Source organism: Armigeres subalbatus, chromosome 2, assembly GCF_024139115.2.
Source record: "Armigeres subalbatus isolate Guangzhou_Male chromosome 2, GZ_Asu_2, whole genome shotgun sequence".
In the NCBI taxonomy this organism is placed as follows: domain Eukaryota; kingdom Metazoa; phylum Arthropoda; class Insecta; order Diptera; family Culicidae; genus Armigeres; species Armigeres subalbatus.
This window is the reverse complement of record NC_085140.1, coordinates 220,860,550-220,884,505: the sequence shown is the minus strand read 5'-3', so window position 1 is coordinate 220,884,505 and position 23,956 is coordinate 220,860,550. Positions and strand designations below refer to the sequence as shown.

The following is a 23,956-nucleotide window of genomic DNA, read 5'->3' as shown; positions in this document are numbered from 1 at the left end:
TATGTGTCAAAACTAGAAGCGGCGAATCTGCAGTTTTTTGAAAATCCGCAGGAGTGCCTCAGGACAGCAACCTTGAATCCCTGCTTTTCTCTTTATTCATCAATGAAGTTGCAAAATTTACTTCCACCCGGTTGTCATCTGTTATATGCAGATAATTTCAAAATATACATGGTAATCAAAAACAGCAGGGACTATGTCCAAGGGCTTGACGATCCCTCCCCAGGTCATATGCGAGTTGTGGTGTCTGCCTAGAACATTGGTGCTCAGCATTTTGGGCGTTTTTCCCATTAATTTGCTTGTCACTCAATGAAAAAGAGCTTTCTTCTAAAAAGTTAGTACTTGGACGAAAGATTACAAATATATCAATCAGTTGAGGGTATTAAAACGAATATTGGTGTTAAAATCACTCCGTACGACTTGATCAAAGTGAAATTACACTGCGGCCCGCGGGCCGCACCTTTGTTTTGCTTTGATCGTTTCGTACGGAGTGAATTTAACACCTGTTCAGTCCGCATGGCGGACTGAAAGATGAAATTCTTAACCACTAACAGCATGCGCCTCCAAACTATCGATTGATGCACTCGACGCCAGGCCTTGGAAAATTCGTTCAAAAACGAATGAATGCTTCGTTTTTAGCCCACAGTAAGGTTTTGATTTCGGTGCACCGATTGATGTTCGCTCGATGATGTGCTGCTTGCTGCACGAACAAGGGAAGAGGCAAATACAAAGCATTCGTTTTATACATTGAAAGTGGGGAGTTTTGAACGTGGCAGCTTCACAAGCCGGGTAGTGCCGAGGAGGCATCGTTCAGTAGGGCAGTGTGAAATGAGGATGCTTCCTTCGTTCATCGGCAGTGTTTCAGATGCGAGTGAGTGTTGTGTAAATACAAAACCATATTGGCGAGAAAGAGAGAGCGTGCATTATATACCTCTCTTTTACACATTCATTCCAACAGAAATGCGCAACTCAGTATAAGTGAGGCAAGAGAGTTTATTATTCTCTGGACTAGCGGGTGCTTGCTTTCACTCTTCAACTGTTTCGTACAGCAGTGCCATATGAAGCGAGGAAGCATTCTTCACTAAGCACTTTGAAACTGTTCTCTCATGAAGCTACCTTCGTCGGGAGTATATCTGGTGCCGAAGCATGAGTCCTCATCTTCATTGCTTCATTCATCCAAGCCCTGCTCGACGCTCAAAACGACGGTGGGAACATAAATAACAACAGCAGCACCGACACGACGTCTATCCATCTAGCGAAGTAGCACCCGTCGCCGACGACGCGAGAGAGTGAGTGTCAGCATATCATCGACGCGACGCCGCGGTGAGTACCACTGAAAGCGAGAGATGTGTCACCGTGCAGTGGCGCGCAAGGGCAATCGTCATCATCAATCATCATTGTCATCATCGATAACGTACGCGGTACGCCTGGAATACTCCACGTGCTGCGTGATGTTTCTGGAATGCGCGTCAAAGGGATATAAATATGCGCGCTCGTCGCGCAGTAGATTTAGTATTGAATTTGAATTTGACCTGGCTAAAGGTAGTGATAAGTAGTAGGGGAACGGTTCGCCACTTCATCTCATAGCTCCTATTTCCATCCCACCAAAAACAAAGAAATGGAAAAGAATTTGGTTTGTTTATTATTTTTGTGATTTTTTCAGCAGTGAGCACGCATGTTGACAAAAAGAAGCGACGAATTTGGTGCCGTATTTCTTTGTTTAGCGATGAGATGGATATATGTGCAGTGAGATTGAGATCGGAACATTTCCCTATAAGTATAGTTATGAATTGATGCCTGGCGAAAGGCAAATCAGTATAGTTAAGAAATGAAGCCTGGCAAAAGGCAAGTGAAGTATGAATTTGAATTTAGCCTGGCGAAAGGCAAGTGGAATATGAATTTAGCCTGGTGAAAGCCAAGTGAGCTTAAGTATTATAAGACCCGGCAAACGGTCTAATGAAGTGTAATAATAAGTGTAGAGAAAATGAAAATAAATCAAGTGTAAAGTGAATTTATCCGGTGTTTCGCTTCAAAGTCTGAAGTCCGCCCACATAGTACCGTGGTGCTCTAGGATGAGCACTACCCATCCCGAAAAGTGTTTAGTGTTTGAGTGTAATTGAGGTGCTGCCAGTCGAGCGAGACTGGTCCAGTCCACCATCATCGAGGTGAAGTCACAGGGACTTCACAGCCTGAGGGCCATCCAGGGGAGGAGTCATCTAGCACTCCTGCTCCCACCAACAATTCCTTATCCACAGATTTACTTCCACAATCCACATCATCCGAGAACCACCTATACAGTCCACTTTTGAAAGAATCCAACAACACCAATATCCGTTTTATAACCCTCAGCAGATAGATATGCTTGAAAGCTTTCGACCAAGTGCTAAAAAAACAACGAGCCCACACATCATCTATGTATTGACTTCAAAGCCGAATATAATACAATCGATCGGGACCAAGTATGGTAGCTAATGGACGAAAACGGATTTCCAGATAAACTGATATGGTTGATCAAGACGACGATGGATCGGGTGATGTACGTAGTTCGAGTTTCAGTGGCATTCTCGAGTCCCTTCGAAACGTGCAGAGGGTTACGGCAAGGTGGTGGTCTTTCATGTCTGCTGTTCAACATCGCTTTGGAGGGAGTAATACGAAGGGCAGGGATTGACACGAGTGGTACGATTTTCACGTAGTCCGCCTAGACGACATAGATATTATGGCACGTAACTTTGAGAAGATAGAGGAAGCCTACATCAAACTGAAAAGCGAAGCTAAAGTGATTGGAGTAGTCATCAACACATCGAATACGAAGTATAAGATAGGAAGAGGCTCTAGAGAGGACAACGTAAAAAAATCTAGGTGGTTGAAGAATTCGTGTATTTGGGCTCACTAGTGACCTCCGATAAAGATACCAGCAGAGAAATTCGGAGACGCATCATGGCAGGAAATCGTACGTACTTTGGATTCCGCAAAACGAGCGATCGAATAGAGTTCTCCACCGTACCAAACTGACTATATACTAAACGCTTATTAGACCGGTAGTTCTCTACAGACACGAGACCTGGACGATGATCCTCCGCAGACTGCGTGTTTAGCGACTCTGCACAGGCCACTCCGGCCTTAGTCTGATAATAAAATAATAAATTGTATATGTGCTTGTCTATGTTGGATGACAAAATAAATGAATAAATAAATGAAATTTGAAGAAAATTAGCTAACTCACATTTTAATGCCATCGTACTTGATGTGGACGATCAAACAAAAAAAAACAATTATTCATCTCCTTGGCATGTTTTTGTATGAGATACCTTAAATCCATATCTTCTTCTTCTTTTTCAATGGCTCTACATTCCAACTGGAACTTGGCCGGCTTTTTCAACTTCTATTCGTATTCTATTAGCATTTCCTTAGTTATTAATTGAAAGCTTTTCTATGCCGCCATTGCATGAGTATGTATCTTGTGTGGCAAGTACAATGGATACACTATTCCAGGGTGTCGAGAAAGTTTCCAGCCGGAGACATCCTGGACCGGACCGAGAATCGAACTCACCATTTCCGGATTGGCAATCCCACGCCTTTGCTCGCAAGGCTACTGGAGACCCTTAAATCCATATACATAATTTTTAATATTCGAAAATCTATCTACTCTTAATCTCCTCTTGTTAAGCGACGTCATTTATGGACGTTTTTTTTTGAAGAATATTTTAATTTCATGTTGATTGATACCGTAACGCAAATAATGCCATTTTCAGCCACCCTTACATACGTATGTAACACTGAAGAATCTGAATGTTTTATGTGGATCGTTACACTTATTGCAAGACCCTCTCCCAAGCGTTTCCCTTCAAAGCGGTACGTAATCTATGAATGCTTAATAAAGAACATGACGCTTCTTTTTTGGTGGCATTTTCGCCGTTCACTTGCTTCTATCTTCTTCGTTTTCTTCTATGGCTCTACAGTCTACATCCCTACAAGAATTTGGCCTACTTTTCAACTTTATGTTCTATTAGCATTTCCACAGTTATTAATTGAAAGTTTTCTATGCCCGCCAATGCACCAATGCAAGAGGTATGTATCTTGTGTGTACAATGGATACACTATGCCCAGGGAGTCAATAATGTTTCCCACCAGAAAACATCCTGGACCGAACCAAGAATCGAATTCGCCATCTCCGGATTTGCAAAGCTAACTGGAGACCCATCTTATATGGTGATTTATAATTCCGCACCGCAATAACACGAAAACCACACGATATGAAATCGTATGTGTCCTGGTTTAGTGAATTTGAGGTTGTTTTTAAATTTTAGGATGTCAGATCTACCCTCACATAGAGTGTTTAATTTGCCCCATCAGCTCAATATATTTAAAAATTTTGAAAACGTTTGAAATATTTAAAAACGTTTGAAATATGGTAAAAATCAAGAAAACTTATGCATGGCAGAGCACTATGAATAACATAATTAGAAAATTGGAAGTGTCCAATCTGCCCGGATATTTATAATGCACCCCCTGGTCCCCTATTGATTAATTCTTAAATTGTTTCACCACATTTACAGTAGTGTGATGTGGTATATGTCTTTCATTATAAAGGGAAGGAAAGACAGCATGCAATAACATTGTGAGAAATCTTATAAATCTATGGCCTGATGGAATTATTTGTATTAGAGGTGAAAGGGTTTTCTCTATCATCCTTCTTAGCCTCTGTTGTTGTGGCACAATAAAAGACAGATAAAGTACATGAGGTGCGATGACACCATAGTGTGTGGGTGTATGGGCGTCGATTCACGTGACAGTGTGAACATTTCAAAACGTTTTGAGTAGATGTTGAACTTTATTTATTTATGTTTCGAATACAATCAGTGGGGGCCGACGAATGAAAGATGTGGCAAAAGGTTTTCGGAAGGTGGAGTTGAGCCCATTCTCTCTCCACATAGCTTACGCTTGTACTATGGCAATGTTTGGCACGCCATAGTGGTTATCTGCTTTGGGCTAGCAGAGGGGTTCGACCGACAGATGTGGGGAAATGAATGAGACAGCAAGATCGTTCAATATGATCCACATGAAGAACGGAATTCAGTGGAGAACTACGTACAGCAGAGCAACGATGAACTCATTGATACGTTATAACGTTGGGAACATCAACTATATTGTTTTAGATTTTCAATTTCCTATGTACAAGATTCATGCTTGGTATAGTTCTCCAACCACGGATGCTGGGAAGCATGGTACCAAAGCAATAACGTTTCATCTGTGATGAGAGAGCATATCCATAAAACAGTACCTTGCAAAACTAAACTACAGATACCTGGTGAATCAAGTGTTTCCACGCTGTGCACCCTCACTGAGGATGAAGTATTGATTTGAAGTTTAAGTTTCATTATAATTTAACACAAGACAAGACCGTTAATTGATAAGTGGTGTTTAGAGCTCCTTCAACTTACCATAGTAGAGGGCATTAATTTTGCACGTTTACATCACGCTCCGGTACACATTATAATGGGAAAATTGCGATCCAGTTTGCCATCTGTAAATATTTAGCGATGTGTCATCGCTGCTACAGATACAAGACAGTATGCAGTCAAAATGAATCTACGAACAATGCACTATAATTTATCTGCTTGGTTTGATAATACACTCACATAACCGACACACAAGCACATCACTATCTGCGAATCTTGCGAAGTTGTGCATAATTTTGTTTTATTTTGCACAAATAAAGTATTCATCAAAATTTGATATATCTATAGTTCTGTCAATGTTACTCAAAATAAAAACGATTTTACTCCAAATAGTTTCAACATAATTCAAAAGCTTGTAGCTCCATAATTTCTCATCGAAGCATTTATTGATGGTGTTCAAAATGCATTACACCCGATTCTTTTTTTACACGGGGGATGCGTTCCGTGTAAAAAAAGTTTTCAGTTCAAAATTCGAAAATCCGTTTAAAAAAAGTTTTATGATTTCTCGACGAATCATGCAAAATGGAGCAACGTTGAAAAAATTTTGTACCCGTGTTATAACAGAATCGGGTGTATTTGATTGAACTTTGAAAGGAATAGCTGAGAATTTTCAATAAACCCGTCAATTTTCATTTTCCAAAATAAAAGACCTGTCTTTACGTCCAAATTACCGTAAATTACGTTACGTATTTGGTTTAAGTAACAAAGCATAACGTGAGATAATTTGAATTCAGAATTGCTCTGCGTTCAATGATAGTTTTATCGTTTTTTTTATATTCAATCGTGTTTACGACTTGTAAAATACGTTTATTCTCAACTAGTGATGATCGTCTGTTGCAAATGTAATAAAAAGGTAGGGTAATCGTACTCTTAGTGGAGGTAGCACTAATAGTGGAGGTAAAGGATGGTTTCAGTTGATGCGTCGCGCATTAAATATCCTGTTAAATGCAACTCATCCTAAGATTTCGCTTGAAAAACTATTGAAAACAATGATTTTCCTTAATACAATTGACTCCTTTGCACTCTAGTTGCAGTGGTGCAACTGTACCAATAGTGGCAAATCTCATAAGAAATCAATGGATAGCATCACTATGAGAACCAAAATTAATTGGAGGAATAGTGTACCCATTAGTGGTGCAAGCAATATTTGGTAGTTGTTGATGTTAAATTACATCAATCTAATTTTTGTTAGCAAATTTATTTTTTGCTTAGATGTTTAAGCTGTGAATTTCTCTTAATTTCGATTTGAAAAAAAATCTTTTGTTGACTATTGGTAACGTTACCCTAGGCTTAGTCGAGTCAAGTACGAGACACTGAAGAAGACCACACAGTTGTGGTCGAAATACGTATCTGCAAAGATATCGAAATAATTGGTGGAATTAAATGGAGTTACTTAACTCGTCTTAGACGGTTGAATACATTCCACTAAAAAGAGCTTGAAATATTTTTTTCATTATTCATTGTATATATCGGATCATCGCTCTATTTTTGGGGCAATTATATTCCTATGGGTGTATACAATGTTTATTTATTTACTTTTAGAATTACCTTATCGACGAAGCCGGACTTGTAAATTTGCCCAAGTAGACTAAGAATTCACTGCTCAGCATCATGGAACTTCAAGGAGCAAATAATCTAGGCCGTCTGTCCCGTCACGTTTGAGACTGTGTGTGGTTCTCTAAAGCAAAAAATGCATTGACTATCCTGGTAGCAGACGGATGCTCTTCCGCCTAACCAGAACAGGCAGCAGTTGAGCGGTGGCTCGTGATTTTGCGCGTGTGACATTCCAGGCAATTCATTTTTTTTTCTGTTCGTAAAACGTTGCTGTAGGTAGCCCTCGCGCAGACGGGCCCACTGAGAGTATTCCAGACTACACGACTTGGCAGCCAAAAACAACAACAGAAGTAAGCCCCGTCTGTGGAAAAATGCTGCCTACCGATGATCAGCTCTGAGGACATCAGATAACATAAAATGTTTGGTCACGACTTTCTGATCCCAAGTCGGTATGGGGACAACAAGCAAAAATTAAGATTCAACTGAAATAATTAAACAATTTTATTCCAAACAAATTAGTTTTTAATTCCAACGAGGGCAATATTTTAATTTTATGATAGTTCACGATCAGGGTCGAGTTGAACAGTGTTCGTTTGTATTATTTCTAAGGCCAGTTCAGGTTGATAAGGGCACATCGTAGAAACATCCCGACGCGAAGGTCAATGCTAAATTGTTGTAACTGGCTGTGGGTAAGCTTGGCTTATATGGCGCAAGCAGTCGCAAGCAAGAGAACGATCTGCATTTGAATGAGAAACGCTAATGTATGAGCAATAAAAATATTAATATATGCATGCATAATTTTTGCTGCTATTCAAATTGGTCACACGTAAACAATTAGAATAATATGTGCTTGGTTATTTCCACGGAGTGCTATTTTTCATCTCAGCTATTAGCGTCGAAGAAATAGGTTTCCCACTATAGTACCTACCCCGGTAGGAGCAATTCTCCCGTTCTTTTCTCCATTCTCGTAGAGCAATGTGTACCGATGAGCTATATGTTCCACATTTTTTTTTATAAGAAGGTACTTATTTTTTCACTGACACCTTAGTCAATTTGTTAAAATGTCAATTCTAAGTGAATGTATTTTGGCTCGATTGGATTCGGATGATTTTTTTTTCGTCCTGGCCGTAGGGCATATTTTCTAGCAACAGTCAATCGCAAAATTGAGCACCTTGGATTAGATAAATGTATTAACAGTTCCAAAGGCAATAAAATTTTTCTCAAATTTTCTTAATATGTATTTCAATTGTGTTTTTCATTCTGTTATCATTAAGGGTATAAGAAGTTTGAAATTTTGTTTTGTAGTATTTTAAAAAAATATAGCGAAGAAAGGCCTATAAGATGGCGCAAAACTGAGCATACACCGAATGTTTGTGTTTGAAATCTCTTCCTATGAACATTATCAATGTTCTTCTATTATGGCAAGGCTTGAAATAATAAATATCCTCTACTTTGAAATTCATTGTTTTGTAATTAGAGCAAGAACTGCTCGAGCTTTGATCAAAATGGCGAACAGGTGAAAGCGTTGCTTTGTAAAAAATCAATGTAGCAGGACAAAAATGTTACGATACATTGTAAATATCTTCACAATACGGTCTCATATATGTAGAATAATGGGAAATGAGTTGAACATATGAAAACAATGTGAAAACCCAGCCGGTAGCTAATAAAAATAGATGTAAATATGGAGGGAAGACGCAAATGTTGAGGATGGTGTAAATAAAATTTAGTAAAATTTTACCAAAACTGTATGTTTAGGTTGGTTATCACCTCCGGTTACTCATTAATAGTGATATTATCAAATGAGTAGAACACAAACAGATTCTAAGAAGTAGTTTTATATTTTGGAAGCCAATAAACGTGGGAAGAAATATGGATCAGTTATGATTATTAAAAAATAAGTAATTAATCAGTTATGATTATGAAAAAAAAGTATTTTACCGAGTAGATGAAAAACATTCAGTTATATTCTTCACTGGAACCAGGGCCGTATTTAGCCAGAAGAGGGCTCCCGGGCCGACAGCTTGTGGGGGCCGAAAAATAAACAAAAAATTTTGGTGTTGGTTTATCAGATTTGTGGAGGCCCGGGGCCACGTCTCACTGACCCCGCCCCCCTAAATCCGGCCCTGACTGGAACAGACGTTGGAATTTTTAATGCAAATTTTAAGCAAAAATTCCGATGATGTATTGAGTCACTATAATGTTCTACGTGGTTGAATGTCTGGTAGTTAGTTTGATATTTTTTATCCACTTGGACTTTTAGAATGTGTCTATGAGTGAGTTACGAGGCGTTTGAAGTTATAATCAATATTTGAAACTAATTTTAGAAAAAAGTTTTACTGCATTTTATTTAGATCATTCTCAATATTTGACATTTTGTTAATATAGATATGTATACTAGCGAAAGAAACCCAGCTTTGTTCTGGTGTTGCAAATGTCACAATGAACTATTTGAAGCACCGCACTCTAGATCAATTTCCGTTCGTTTGTTTTTTTTTTCCCACAACAGCTGACCCAAATTTGTATTCTAATGATTATTTACATTTCCCCGTCAAATTTACCAACTTTTTGTATATACAAGCCTTGCGGATCCCAAAATGAATCGATTAGGGAAAAAATCCTGCAAATCTTTCAACCCGTTCGCGAGTTAAATCGTCAGCAAGGAAATCTCAACTCATTTTTATTATATAGAAGATTTACTGGCTTTGCCTAGAAAAATCCGATTTTGATAAAACTGAGACCATCGGACGCGGAAACTCTTCTAGTACGCTGTCCCCATGCAGAACCTCAGATTGGCCCTTGGCCATCCGAGATGTTCCGGATTTTCCGAGGGTATGTTTAAAATGCATTTTTTGTACTGCCTGTCATTTTATGTGACGTTTACTTTCATCATGTTTTATGTTTTCTCCATAAACTAGAATTAATATGCCGACCAATGCTGGCTGTAGATTGAGAATCCATAAAAGCTACGCAGAGATATAGCCAGTTCCGTAAAAACGGTTCTGGGAATATGATGAAGTGATAACAGATCGGAATAATGCAAATATGGGTATCTATCCTCATGGCTTTGCGAGACGATGATTACAGAAACTTTCCCAGGGTGATAGTATCCACTGCCACCCTTATAGCAGGTCCCAGGGGTCTTCGAGGAGGGGCCGGTTTTTAACCATCTGGAACCATGCCATATATGGGTGTCAAAATTAATCTTTTCCCAAGACGATAAAAATAAAATCTATATTCTATATAACCAGAATTTGTATAGCAATGGAAAGCTAGACGTATAACCTTTAAGGGTATGCGATAACACACTTTTTCCTAACGAAACGAAACGAAACGAAATTTAAAATGTCTATGTTGATTCGGATCGAAACGAAACGAAATATAGATTTACTTTCGAGAGTTCGAAACGATACGAAATCAAGGTTCATTTAATTCGGAATTTTTCGAAACGAAACGAAATTTTAATTTTTTTCCGCGGAATTTTTATTAAATTGGTTTTACATTATGTACGCAATTCTGATTTCACTTTCTTATAACAGAAGAGGCAGTCTGTGATAAATCACCGCATTTTCGCCGCATATACCATTGACGATAAGGCAATACCCCAGAAAAAAATATAGAAATTGTACGATTTTTCATACACGGATTCAAATTTCGTTTAAAATCTTAGTTCACTTAAGAATAATGTAATTATGCTGAAGCACACTTCGTATTGTCTTGTCAGCGTGGTTTTATAGTATTGAGCTAAGTCAAAATTAGTAAATGAATGCTTAGAAGAATCCTGTGCACCTTTCTAAAATGTACAAAGATATGTATTTCAGACTGAATTTCACAGACCCATAGTCTTATATACATTCAGCTCAACGAACTGAGCTATTGTCTGTGTGCCCTTGGCATATGAGAACAGCTGTCATGGTCAGTATGAGCTGAAAACAATCATAAGTAAATAACTTTCGGCAATTTTAATGATCTTTCAACGCGTTCTTTTTTTTTGCAAATGCTATGCGAAGATCAAGAAATGCTCACAAATCTATATAATAAAAATGAAATGGTCTGTGTTCGTATCCGCATAACTCGAAAACGGCCAGATGGATTTTCTTTATTCCTTCGGCAGTTACGTTCTTTATAGTTTCCAACGGGTTTATATGATATTTCCTGAAAAAACTAAACTAAAATAAACTAAAAAAGATTCGTATGAAAACTTCATATGGGCAGTTTACAACGCGCATTTTCGCCTACTATGCAGGACAACGTCTTCCGGGTCAATTAGTCTTAGATGTTTCTTACATATTGTGCAAATAGTCAAAGAAGAGCATAGCTTGATTAACTGTAGGTACAATCGTAGTTGCTAATCTTGATTGGCCGAGAAACTGCAAATATGCACAGCTCACCAATTAAATAATATTCTTGGGCTACAAAAAAGTTATTCTTATTATATACATATATGCTTCGGAGTTTCCAATTCATGGCCGAAAACGATGCTGGTCACTACCATACAATCAATTTAGGATTAGGAGAGGAAAATCAGTTTAACACTCTTTGTTATAAAAGACCGAGGAATGCATCAATGCATCTGCATCTCCGTGAGCACTACGGGAAAGGAATCGTTGGTTAGTAGTGAAGGAAATTAATGTGAAGCCCCTTGGTAAGCGACTTAATATTTATTGTAAACGAAGATATTTTGAAAACAAGAAGATGAGAACTGTGTTTCAAGTCAATCCAACGCAAGATCAATGTGCTTCGTTTAATAAGCTTCTACAATATGATCGATTCCGCACTTAATAATTTCGTGCTCTTCGATGCAGACATTAGTGTTATCAATTCGCTTCCACTCACTAACTACCACACTAGCTGGCGTGATCAACATCAACAAGGTCGATTGTACACTGGTTAAACAAATTTCTGCTACGCGAGATAGATTTTTTTCCCTTCGCGTTCTCCCGGACTAGCTGCCGTCCCATGACCAGCAGCAACACGATCGATTCCGCATTCATATTGTACAAATAGTAAAAAATATCACAAAATATAAATGAAACCAACCAATTGAAAACAACTTAACGATTTTGTTCAGCGGCGGCGCATTTTTGATAATATGAAGTATGGTTTAAGTTTAAATTTGTTTCGAAATTCCGCGGAATTCCGTTAAATTTCGTTAGAAGCTAGTTTTTTCTAGCGAAATTTTTGTAATTTTACGAAACGAAACGAAATCAAGAAATCAGATTTCGCCATGCTCAAATTCCGCGAAATTCCGCGGAATTTCGTTTCGAACCACCTGAAACGAAATTTTTCGAAATACTGCATATGCTTAATAACCTTACAACTAGCAAAGAAATTAGTATGATTTTATCGATTTGAAAAAAATATTGACAATTTAGAAAATTTTAACCAAGTCAAAATTAAAGAAGCATGAATAAAAACCACCCAGATTTAAAGACAAGGAATAGTTTATTCATTCTAATAGTCAGGAGACAATTAAAACTCAAATCAATCCACCTAGCAGTGATGATGGCTCCCTCGGTGCATTAAGGAGTATGTTGAAAAAAATCACATAAGGTCTAAAATAGCACTTTAGGTAAATGGGCTTCAATTTTCCATTGATTTACGTTTTATTGGTATGCATCACAGTCAAAAAAATCACGATTAATCACCCTAACGGTAGCAGTGCCTTTCGCGTTCATTTAAAAATCATATTTTGGTCATAAATTTTGATCCCATGGTCCGATCTGACCAATTTTCAATAGGAAACAATGGGACAGGATTCCCTGTCGAATGCAACTTGTTGCAAGCAAATCGTTCAACGCTTCGTTCTAAAAAGTGTTTGTATAAAAACTAGACATGCCCAAAGAACAAAAATATGAAATAAACTCATTATTTCAATCAATTATGTCTAAAAATTATCAAAACTGCATAAAAACGTTATTAAAAATAAGTTAAGGAACAGCTAAAACGATATTGAATGATTTATCAATAAAATGAGGGTGCCCATAACCAAACCAATAAAGGTGCCCACAACCGAATTTCGCAGCCTTTTTGGAATGTGAAGAAAACAAATTTCGCGCTAAAATTTTGATGGCAATCATCATTGAGCCTCAAAATAGATTAAATTTACTGTATAAATACGCATTAGAACTCACTTTTTGAATTGAATCACTTCAATTTATGACACTTTAAAAAAAGCCAAAAAAAACTTTCGTGTTGTCTTTCTAGCGCAAAAAAAAGATTTGTTTCTAGTTCAAAGTAGAGATGCCCATCCGGTTTGATATTGAGCACAAAACTTCATGCTACTCTAGCAAACAAATGACGGTTTTCAGAATGACAGCATCTCTTATCTGTCAAAAGATACATTGGGGTGCCCAAAACCGAACCTCCTCCCCTACATTTTGAGGACCGCCAGACTCACTGGTCAATTTGTAACGGGTTCCGGGTGTTCTGCGAAAGTGACATTTGTTCAGTACAGCCAATCCCGTATCGTTTTCACGAAAATGGCTATATCTCTATGTATACCTGACGGATTTTCGATCTGCAGCCAGCATCGATCAGCATATTAGTGCTAGTTTCTGGGGAAAGCATAAATCATGATGGAGGATAACGTCACATAAAATGACAAGCAGAAGAAAAATGCATTTTTAACATAGCCTCGGAAAACCAAGAACATCTCCAGTGGCCAAAAACCAATCTAAGGTTTCTCATGGGGACAGTATACTAGAAGATTTTCCGCGTCCGATGGTTTCAGTTTTATCAAAATCGGATTATTCTACGCAAAGTTATGCTGATTTGAACTTCGACAAAAATTTTCCTATCTTAACCTTTTTGTCTAACCCCTGTACCTTTCACTTGTTTGCGATTTTGATCAAAACTCGAGCAGTTCATACAAAAACACTCGGCGTATGCTCGATTTTCCGGCACCTTATAAGCCTTTTTTCGTGATAATTTTCAAATAACTTTACATCGGAACAAAATTTCAAAGATGTTATAAATCAAAAGAAAATTTGAGAAATATTTGATTGCCTTTGAAATTGTTAATACATTCACCTAATCCAAGGTGTATGCTCAATTTTGCGATTGACTGTAAACGTCAGGGTAGAAATAAATAGCTGAAAAAAAAAACAAGGTTTACCATCAATAAATGAATGAATGGCAAAATTTGATATATATTTGTTTGACGAGGTCGTTGAAATATCAAATATGAAGGACAATGGTTCGGAAAATTGCTCGAAAACAAGTCTTTTGACGTTAATATCTCAGCCGTTTTTCGATGAATTTTAATTTTTTTAACCGTTCGATCAAGCTAGAGTCAACGCTTGTATTCTTCGAAAAATATTGATTTTTAATTATTAATCATCGATAACTGTTAAAAAGTTTAGAAATACCGTCGTCGGGGGTAACAATGGGTCAAATTGGGACGAGAATGAGTCACTGTGTCAACTACTTAGAATGCTTATAGAACAGATTGAATGTATCTGAGGACAAGAAAGCTAACTTTTAAGAAGCCTTTTTGGACGGTTTTGCTATCCGACTTCCACACTGCCGGTGAAAGCGATGACCCATTATCACCCCCCGTACATTGCAAGCACAGACATCAAAATCGAGCTACTTGCGGGTCTGGCTCCAATCTCTAGTTCGAATTAGAATTTCTTCGAAAGAGCACAGCAACGGAGGCGCTGGGAGCGTTCGCAACATCGATGATGGTCATCGAGGCGGTTCAACGATGGCGTCAATTCAACTTCAACAAAGACGTCTGCTGCAGTTTAGCGGGAAATCATCGTGTAGTCGTGTAGTGGCTAATGTTGAGTTAGTGATTGGAAAGACGCATGAATAAAAGTAAATCGGTTCTTCTCAGGCCCAAACATTTCACACAAGAAAAGGACAGAGTGAGAGTTAATCGGACAGGTGACATCTTTAAAGAATCACAATTAAAGTAAACGCAATTAAGACTCCTTTTGTTGAGTAGTAATTTTTGGCGATTCTGACGCAATAAAGACGCCAAATCGTTGAATAGTGATTTTTGGCAGTAGCACACAAGTGAAGTTTTTCCGCATGCTGTTAGTGATAGGCAAAGACGCATTTTCATTAAGGTTTGATTTTCCGTATTTGATTTGATGAATATTTGCTTTGCAAAGAGTTTATAAAAGGTGTTCAATAGGAGCAGCATTTTTCTGCACGAAATTAATAATGGCCATATTGAAATTGGAGAAACATTTTCAAGTCAGTGGAATGTATCACTGATATTCATGATTAGACTGTATTTTCACGTATAACACTTTTTCTGATATCATCAATAAATTACACATAATTTGGGCCAAGTACCTACCAATCGATTTTTTTTTCTACGTAAGTCGCGTCGCGTCGCATCGCACGTCGCGTTTTCTCTGGCGGGCATCTTATGGTAGCTTCATAGTAGTTATCGAGGAGGGGCCACTTGGTCATATTTTACTCTTATAGTAGTTATCAGCAGGATGTCATGTAATATTGGGTTTTATTGTCCATTCCTATAACTTATGTATAACTATAACTTGATCTTGGAAACCATTTCTAGAGTGGGATAAAACCCGAAATGTTACTTGGGAAAAGAATGTTGGATTTGCCCTATTTGAATATGACTCTAAATGAAATTTTCTCGCAAAATTCTGACATTTGTTTCGCTGCAGTTAGTGACTGGAAAGAAGCATCAATATTGGAAATTATTCGGTGTTTTTCAAAACCATTATTATATACAAAAGAAAGTTAAATTGAAATCTCATGGTGAGTGCCGAAAATCTGATATCGTCGGTTTCCATCCCAGTGGCGATTGGCGGCGAGTGATTGCTGGAGAAAATTCATTTAACAAACTTCTAAAAATCACAAAATCATCATCATCATTTCACGCAAAATCTACGATTTTGCTTATTTTTTTTAAGAATAAGCATGATGCCGTGTATTTCTTAGTTGCTACGTAGTTGGAAACCAATGGATGGAAGCATGGGCTCTCCAACCTCAAAGTGCACAGTTCGAGAGCTCTTGTATTTTAAATGGTCGATAACGGTGCTGGCCACGTCTTCACGGTCTATTGGGAATGTGAAGAAATTGATGATGTAATCTCTCGCCCCCACTGCAAGCCGAGAACACCTCTGCACTGCCACGAGTTCATGCGGAATTTTATATTATTAATCTAGGTTCTATGACAGAGGTTTGTCTTGGTAAACGGGTTGTCAATGTGATGAAGGGTGGTCGTATATTCTTATTGGATACCGAAACGAGCTTTTTCGCTCATGTCGAATTCTAACAGTTACCTGCTAGAACTAGTCAAGTTGTTGGTATAGGATAGAAGATGAAAACGGTATGAAAATCCATTTCCAGTTCTAGCGATTTTTAGAACATAAGAAATATATGAAAAGATACAAAGTAGGAGAAATGGAACTGGCCTAGGATTGAACCCACGACCTCCTGCGTATGAGGCAGAAGTGGTAGCCACCAAGCCCGTTTATCTACGATTTTGCTTATATTTATTTTGTAACAAAATTTCACCTCTGAATAAAACTGTCACCAGGGTAATTTTTTTAATATTACGAAAAATCACGGCCTAAAGCTCTAAATTTCTCAAGAAACACGACATTTTTTATATTTCCGATACAAGAAATAATAACGAAAAATAAACTTTCAATACTTATTTTTATCTGTTGCTCCTCCCAAAAACTAAGTCAACGTCAAATTCAATAAAGGTTTTACTACATTTTACGCATATGAGAAATCAGTACTATTATCTTCGCTATCAATCGCTGTAAAATTCAATAAATCCGCGCCCCGCGCAAGCAATGTGTAACATGTGAGTTTTATATCTTTATATTGAAATATGTCCACGCCAACAGATTGTCAAAAGGATTGAATTCAATAAGTCGAGCGTTTGTGCTATACCGTAGAGGGATGTTTTGCATTCAATTTCGTTCGCTTTCCTGCGTGGTCTGCAACAACATCACCAGCTGAAGTGATATGTCGAATCGATTTGGGTGTTAAATCACCCGACTTTAAAGTGAAAACCCTCTCACACTTGGTGCTGCAGTAGGGGAAACAAGCGGGTTTAAAAATTGGCTTTGAACTTTTTTGCAGCGTTTACTGTAGTACACACAATGAAGCACAGCCAAAGCAAAAAAATCAGTTACGCTCATCAAAAGATATGTGACAACATAATAAACATTCGATGCATAGTTCGCTTCATCGAGCAATAACCATGCAGGGCTGTTCCTAAAAGGTAGCAGCTTGGATATTGAATTTTTAAAACAAAATTGCCCACCCGATTAGGGCCACATGCCGAGATTAGTTGATTTGTTTCTTGTCAAGAGAATGCGTTACAAGAAACATTGAAAAAGTATTACAAACATCTCGACTAAATTCAGCATTTCATTCAATTTCTCTTTTTATATTTGAATTCAACTCATCAATTCAACATCCTTGATACCACAGTCTTTTGAATAGTTTCATATTTTTATTAGTTTTATTAGTGCGTTAGAAACGATAAATTGCATATAAGAAAAGTCTAGACTAGTACTGAAAGGTGAATGCTTGTTCGATTATTCACATTTGGTAATACTCAACATGTTGCGAGCGAATCGCCGAAAACGTGATTTTTACTATACATGTTATTATTACTTTGTTTTTATTAGTGAGATTTTTAGGCCTAGACTGGCTTATCTCAAAACTATACATATTTAAAAATTAGTATTTTTGGCCATAACTTTCAAGCCCATTGTCAGACTCACGGGCGGGTTAACCGATTTGCAAGATTATCTCACTAATCGATTCGTCTTGTCTTTGTTTTCAATGAGAGATGTCACGCGATGTTTACATATCTCGCTTAACTTTTTGACATTACCTAAGTAGCATTTTTTTTCATGAAATAATTTGAGTACTGCAATCCAAAGCTTCCATATTGGTCTGTTGATTGCTATATTCAAATCAATTCATGAAAAAATAATACTTAGGTAATGTCGAGATATCTGCCCCTATAGATGCGCAAAGGATAAAAGGCATGCTAGAAAAATCTAAAAAAAATTTATGAAAAAGGATGAAAGTGTGAAATATCTGCTTTATTTTTGTGTTATTTTAATTAACACCACTTGCAACATTGACCATACCCTTTTCACTCTGAAACTCATCTAATTCCACGTGAAAACTTTTTTGCGTTAGTACGTAACATCTTTTACGATGAGTGATGAAAGAAATGAACGAGAAAACATCAAATGTAATAAACAGGTCCACAAGTATGAGTTTTACACTCATGACCCCACCACATCTGTCGGCACAATCGCGCTCATCGCGGCATCTGGAGCATGGATCCATCTTCTTCAAGGACCTGAAGCTGATCAGAGTAATAAACTACACCGTTGTCGGCTGGGAGCGATACCGGCCCGTGCACTGTGACGTGACGCAGAGCACCAAATGTTTCAACCTCGGGCACATGGCACTCGAAATTGCCACATGGCCGCGCGCTGCTAAAAGTGTGACGAACTGCACCAGACGGTGCGACAAGATGAAGGTGGCCGATCCGAAGTGCGCCAACTGTGGCGAAAAACATCGGGCCACTACGAAAGGCTGTTCGAAACGCGAGGGGTTCCTGGAAATCCGAAGGAAAGCATCAACCAAGGCCCATCCGAAGAGGAACCATGTTCCAGTGATCGACAAGGTGAACCTTCCTGCCATCTGGCTCTCCGACGAGCGGTACCTACACCGACTAGTACTTACACCGTTGCAGCCGCACAAGCGACTAGCCGCAGCAGCTGCATCGAATCATGGCTCACACCAGCAGCTCCATCCTCCAGCGAATGGTCCCCGCTTCCTCCCCATGGATTCCGTCGGCAGCTGGAGAATCAAACTGTCCCGCCGGAAGAATCTGCTCCGCTCTACACCGCTCCGCAGCTGATGCCAATCTTCTTCCAGCTCGCCACTCGGCTGCTTGGTTGCAAAACTCGATTCGACCAGGTCTTCACTCTTGGCGTGATCATCATTGAAAATGGCTGCTAGGGTAGGCCTAGTGGACTGGAACGCTTGCTCGCTATAGAGCAAAACAATTGATTTGAAGAATTTCCTTGAAGAGAAGGAAATAGACGTGGCGTTCATCACCGAAACGCACCTAAAACCGGAGGTGAACGTCAACATTCCGGACTTTCGCTTCGTGCGACTCGACCGGCCGACCAGGGGAAGTGGTGTGACCATCGCTCTTCATTACAACATCTACTGTCGTCTGCTTCCAAGCTTCCAGCTCAGCGTCATCGAGGCCTACTGCCCAACGCTCGCTGCCCGGCGCTCATCGCGGCGTACTGCCCAACCCAAGCCAAACTCGGCGATGGCTCATCGACCACGGATACAAGGTCAGTTTATCATTGCCGGAGACCTAAACGACAAGCATCAAGTCTGGGGCAACAGTATCGGCAATCGAAACGGCACCATCTGGAGCGACGACATGGAGGAAGGCCACTACACGATCCTGAGCCCGGATTCCCCCACTCGGCTGAGTCGGTCCGGCGTTCATTTGACAATCGGCTTGTTCATCGCCAACATGAACGACCACATCTCGCAGCCGGTCGTCTACTAGGAGCTCAGCTCGGATCACTATCCGGTGGTGGCGGAAGTGGGCTTCTCGGTTAATCTGCATCAGCTGACCCGGAGAAATTATCATCGAATCGACTGAGGCCGGTTCGAAAGGTGCGTGGATGGCAACGTTGACTACGAGGTGCGGCCGGAAACGCCTGAAGCAATTGATCGGCAGCTACGTTACATCGAGGAGTCGATCTTGGTGGCCCGTGACCAAGATGTACCGACGGCAAGGCAGGTACCCGAGAAGCACAAGTCAGACATACATAGTTGCAGCAAATTGATTGTGACTTAATCCGGTTACATATGAGTTACAGTAAGGGCTCATTCACAAATTACTTAACGTCTTTAGGGGTGGGTGGGTACACAATATTGCGTTACAAATTGTTACGGCTTGTCTAGGGGGTGGGTGGGTTTGTTTAATTCTGTTACGGGTAACATTTATGATAATAAAATTATATAAAAAACGAAATTACAAATTCATTTCAAATTTGACAGTACTATTACTATGTAGAAAGTTTAGGTAGAGTTCACTAAAATACCAATTTATCATTTTTTGTGAAATTTTCGTAAGACGTTATGCGTCACAGATGGAGGTGGGTGGGTGTAAAGGAAGTGTTATAAACAAGTCACACAGGGGTGGGTGGGGGTTCAAATCTGTGTTTTTTTTGCGTTATGAAATTTGTGAATGAGCCCTAACCTATGTGCAACGTGTGTGCTGCAAAGGTAAGCAACAATATAACCAAATATTTGATTCGATCGCGGAGTGTCACTCGCAGGCCAGAATTGTGGACCTCAAAAATAACGGTTTCTCGAACAAGTTCCGCACTCTCCCAGACTATGCAAAATCGTTCTAGAAAATGACCAAAATACTAAAATCCAAGCCTTGGACCATTCTAACTTTAACCTTTTGTCTGTGCTCTGGGGTCAATATGACCCCAGGCCACTTCGAGTGGCTGCCATTTTTTTAGTTTTCAACCGATTCTCCTAATTTTTGGTAGTTTGGTAAAACTCGCCGAGATCTGTCTCCTAAGTGCAAATTCGCTTGAAAAATCTTGAAAATATGCGCCACAGTGTATGTTTTTCAAAAAACTTACGTTGTCTGTGCTCTGGGGTCAAATTGACACCAAATTGAATTTGCTATAACTTTTTGAATGTTTGACCAATTTTGGATTTTTGGGGCTGTTTCGAAAGATAAATTAATCATCTTTCAGGTCGTTACCAAAGATTGACTATTGGTGGGCGGGTACATTGCGGGGAGGGGTTTTCGTAAAAAAGGGTACAAAAACAGTGATTTTTCTGCTTTTTTACTTATATCTGAAAATCCTACCCATTTTGAACTGCACCTTTTCAAAAAGGTTATGCAGGAAGGCGTGTGCTTTGACATGAGACATTGATTAGTTTAGAGCTTGATCGCTAGGTGGCGGTATATTTGAGTTCATTATTTTAATAAGTAATTTAATAAGTAATTCCGATATATGGAATTTTCCTCATTGTAAATATTCTTATCGCACAAATCTGAAATTTGTAAAGATGACGTCTTTAACAAAGTTCGTCTTGTGGGAATGGACTGCCATGTGACAGAATAAATAATTTGGAAATTTACAAATAGGCGGCGCTAGTGTACTTGCAATATTCTTGCATGTTTGAAATATTGCTTTAGCTTGAGATCCCTCATACCTACACCCAAGTTGTATTCGGCAACATTGTTCAGGATGTCCAGGACTACAAAGCGGTGCTCAATATAATGAGCACTTCTTCCAAGATGCGGCGCTAGTGAGCTGTTATATTTGAGTATATTGTTCCATGTGAGATATGATATATTTTGGTTTGTAGAATTTCTGGCAAACATGAATGTTGTGGTAGAGTTCATCAAAAGTTTTCTTTGTTTTCAACCTGCTCCAGCGATGCTGCAAATAATAGAATGTGTTCACAGAATATGTTTTAGGTCATCCAAGAAAACCCTGGAATTAAGGCCTTTGGGTCTACATGCGTAACCAAAGATCAGCCAGTTTGCCGCCTATTTGTAAAATTCCCAATTATTACTTCCGTCACAAGACAGTCCATTCCCACTAGACGAACTTTGATCAAGACGCCATTTTAACAAATTTTAAATTTGTGCGATAAGAATATTTACACTGAGGAGAATTCTATATATCGGAATATCTTGAGTAGTCTAAAATAATGAATTCAAATATACCACCACCTGGCGGCCAAGTTCTAAACTTATCAACGCCTCATGCCAAAGCAAATGCCTTCCTGCATAACCTTTTTAAAAAAGGTGCAGTTCAAAATAGGTAGGATTTTCGGATATAAGTAAAATAATCATGAAAAATCACTGTTTTTGTACCCTTGTTCACTAAAACCCCTCCCCGCGATGTACCCGCCCACCAATAGTCAATTTTTGATAACAACCTGAAAGATGATTAAATTATCTTTCGAAACAGCCCCAAAAATCCAAAATCGGCCAAACATTTAAAAAGTTATAGCAATTTCAATTTGGGGTCAATTTGACCCCAGAGCACAGACAACGTAAGTTTTTTTGAGCACATATATAATAGATTAAAATAAAGTTTTTCTTTTGCAAATCGTGTATTTTTTTATAGCGTTTCAAATCGTAGAACATTTGAAAATTGTAGAAAATCTACAGAAAAACTTATTTAAAGTTGATTTTATTGATGATTTTTAGTGTATTTTTATTGAAAAATCAATTTTGACCATTGAAATTTAAAGATAGGCCTAAAATCTTACGACTTTCTCTACAACTTTGCCTAACAAAGTAAATTTTTAAAACATACAATAAAAAAAAAGTTTTGTTTTTCACTTCTAGGTGGATTAATCACAAAACAGATACATCCAAAAAATCAAGAATATTGAATGGAATCACTTTGCTGAACAACCTATGAGTCTAAAATGCTTCTTTTTACGCCAAAATAATTTCGATCACGTTTTTCCTTGATTCCTGCACAGTGTGCAGCGGCCAGAAAAAAATGTTTTTTTGGGATTTAAAAGTTTATTCTGCCGTTTTCCGGGTTCAAAAACTTTTTTTTTCTATAGCTTACACAATCTCACTTGATCAGTACAGTTGCTGATGAAGAATGTGTATAGCCGCCAGACATTCTAAATACTCACGCTCCTCTAATGTGGACGTATACTATACACATGTGGAAGTATTGGCTTGAGAAATGGATTGCGAGTGATTCGAATATGCGTCCAATTTGGGAATCTCGAGCTCGTTCAGTAGCCGCTAGGTTGCGAAGGCCGACGGAGGTCCTTCGTAGCTTAGTTGGTTAGAGCACCAGTCTAGCGCACTGTAGGGTCACGGGTTCGAGTCCCATCGAAGGGAAAGTGGTTACCTCCAATACATTTTCCAAATCAATACCTTTCACATAACGTACATATTCACAAATGAGTTTTCATAACATTGTAAATTAAGTCGGGTGGTTTAATCTCCGGAAATAGGCAATTAACTTTGATTGAACTTTTTTTTTGCCTAGACAGCAAATAATTCAAAAGACGTGTAAAATTGCAGTTAACCCTGTCAAACGAATTAACATTCGTGTTCACTTAAATTTGATTGAATTTTACAAGCAGGCACAGTTTAAATTTATTTCGAATCAAAAGAACAGTGAGATCGATTGAATGTTACGTTTGTTTGCATGCTCCAAATATGTTTATAAAAATACATTTAAAATCACAACATATTTTTATCTGTGATATTGAGCAACACCATAGCTTAAACCTTGACGAATTTCTTGTCATCTTTGATAAAGTTTTGAAAAAAAAGGTTTGGGCGTAACGCCTTGCACCGAAGTGCCATATTTTAAGATAAAGAAAAATGTCTACGATGACAGGAAAAATTGCGTAGAATTTTAAAATTCAAACCTTGTTCTAATCGGACGAACCGTTTGTGAGTTTTGATGTCCGCCAAATTTGTAAACATGGTTTCGAGATAATCGTTTTTCGTTCGGAGTGCTCTGCGACACAATCTAGATTTTCGGTTACTTTTAAAACGGAGTGCCTTATAAATTTCGACAAAAAAGGAAAATAATCTTTTTTTTAACTGTGCAGTGTGTACTTACCCCCTAAGCGTTACCATGAATTTCCTTCAACTTTTTTCAGGGGTTTAGTTCAATTGACAAAAAATTGAATATTTCAAAACAGGTTATTGATTAACACAAATCATCGATGATTGACCAGTAACATCAGAAGAATAGGTAAGTTAATACTAAACTATACTCGAAAGAGTGCGAAGACCTCATCTGTTTACCCAAGATGTTGAGACTCTGATACCATCTAACAAATAAATTTAATTAGCATCTCAATTTTATAGCTACTCCTGTCAGGTCAACACCAACTCGGACCGCTTAATTTATTTATCG

General features: G+C 38.5%; 1 protein-coding gene across 1 annotated transcript in view; it reads right to left on the bottom strand.

Annotated features, from left to right (window-relative positions):
- The window catches only part of LOC134211691 (uncharacterized), a 30,599-nt gene extending 23,830 nt beyond the window's left edge, over positions 1-6,769 (bottom strand). The window contains exon 1 of the mRNA XM_062688823.1: positions 6,740-6,769. The gene's annotated coding sequence lies outside the window, so the exon portion shown is untranslated. The remainder of the gene's footprint in view (positions 1-6,739) is intronic.
- Between the last annotated feature and the right edge of the window lie 17,187 nt (positions 6,770-23,956).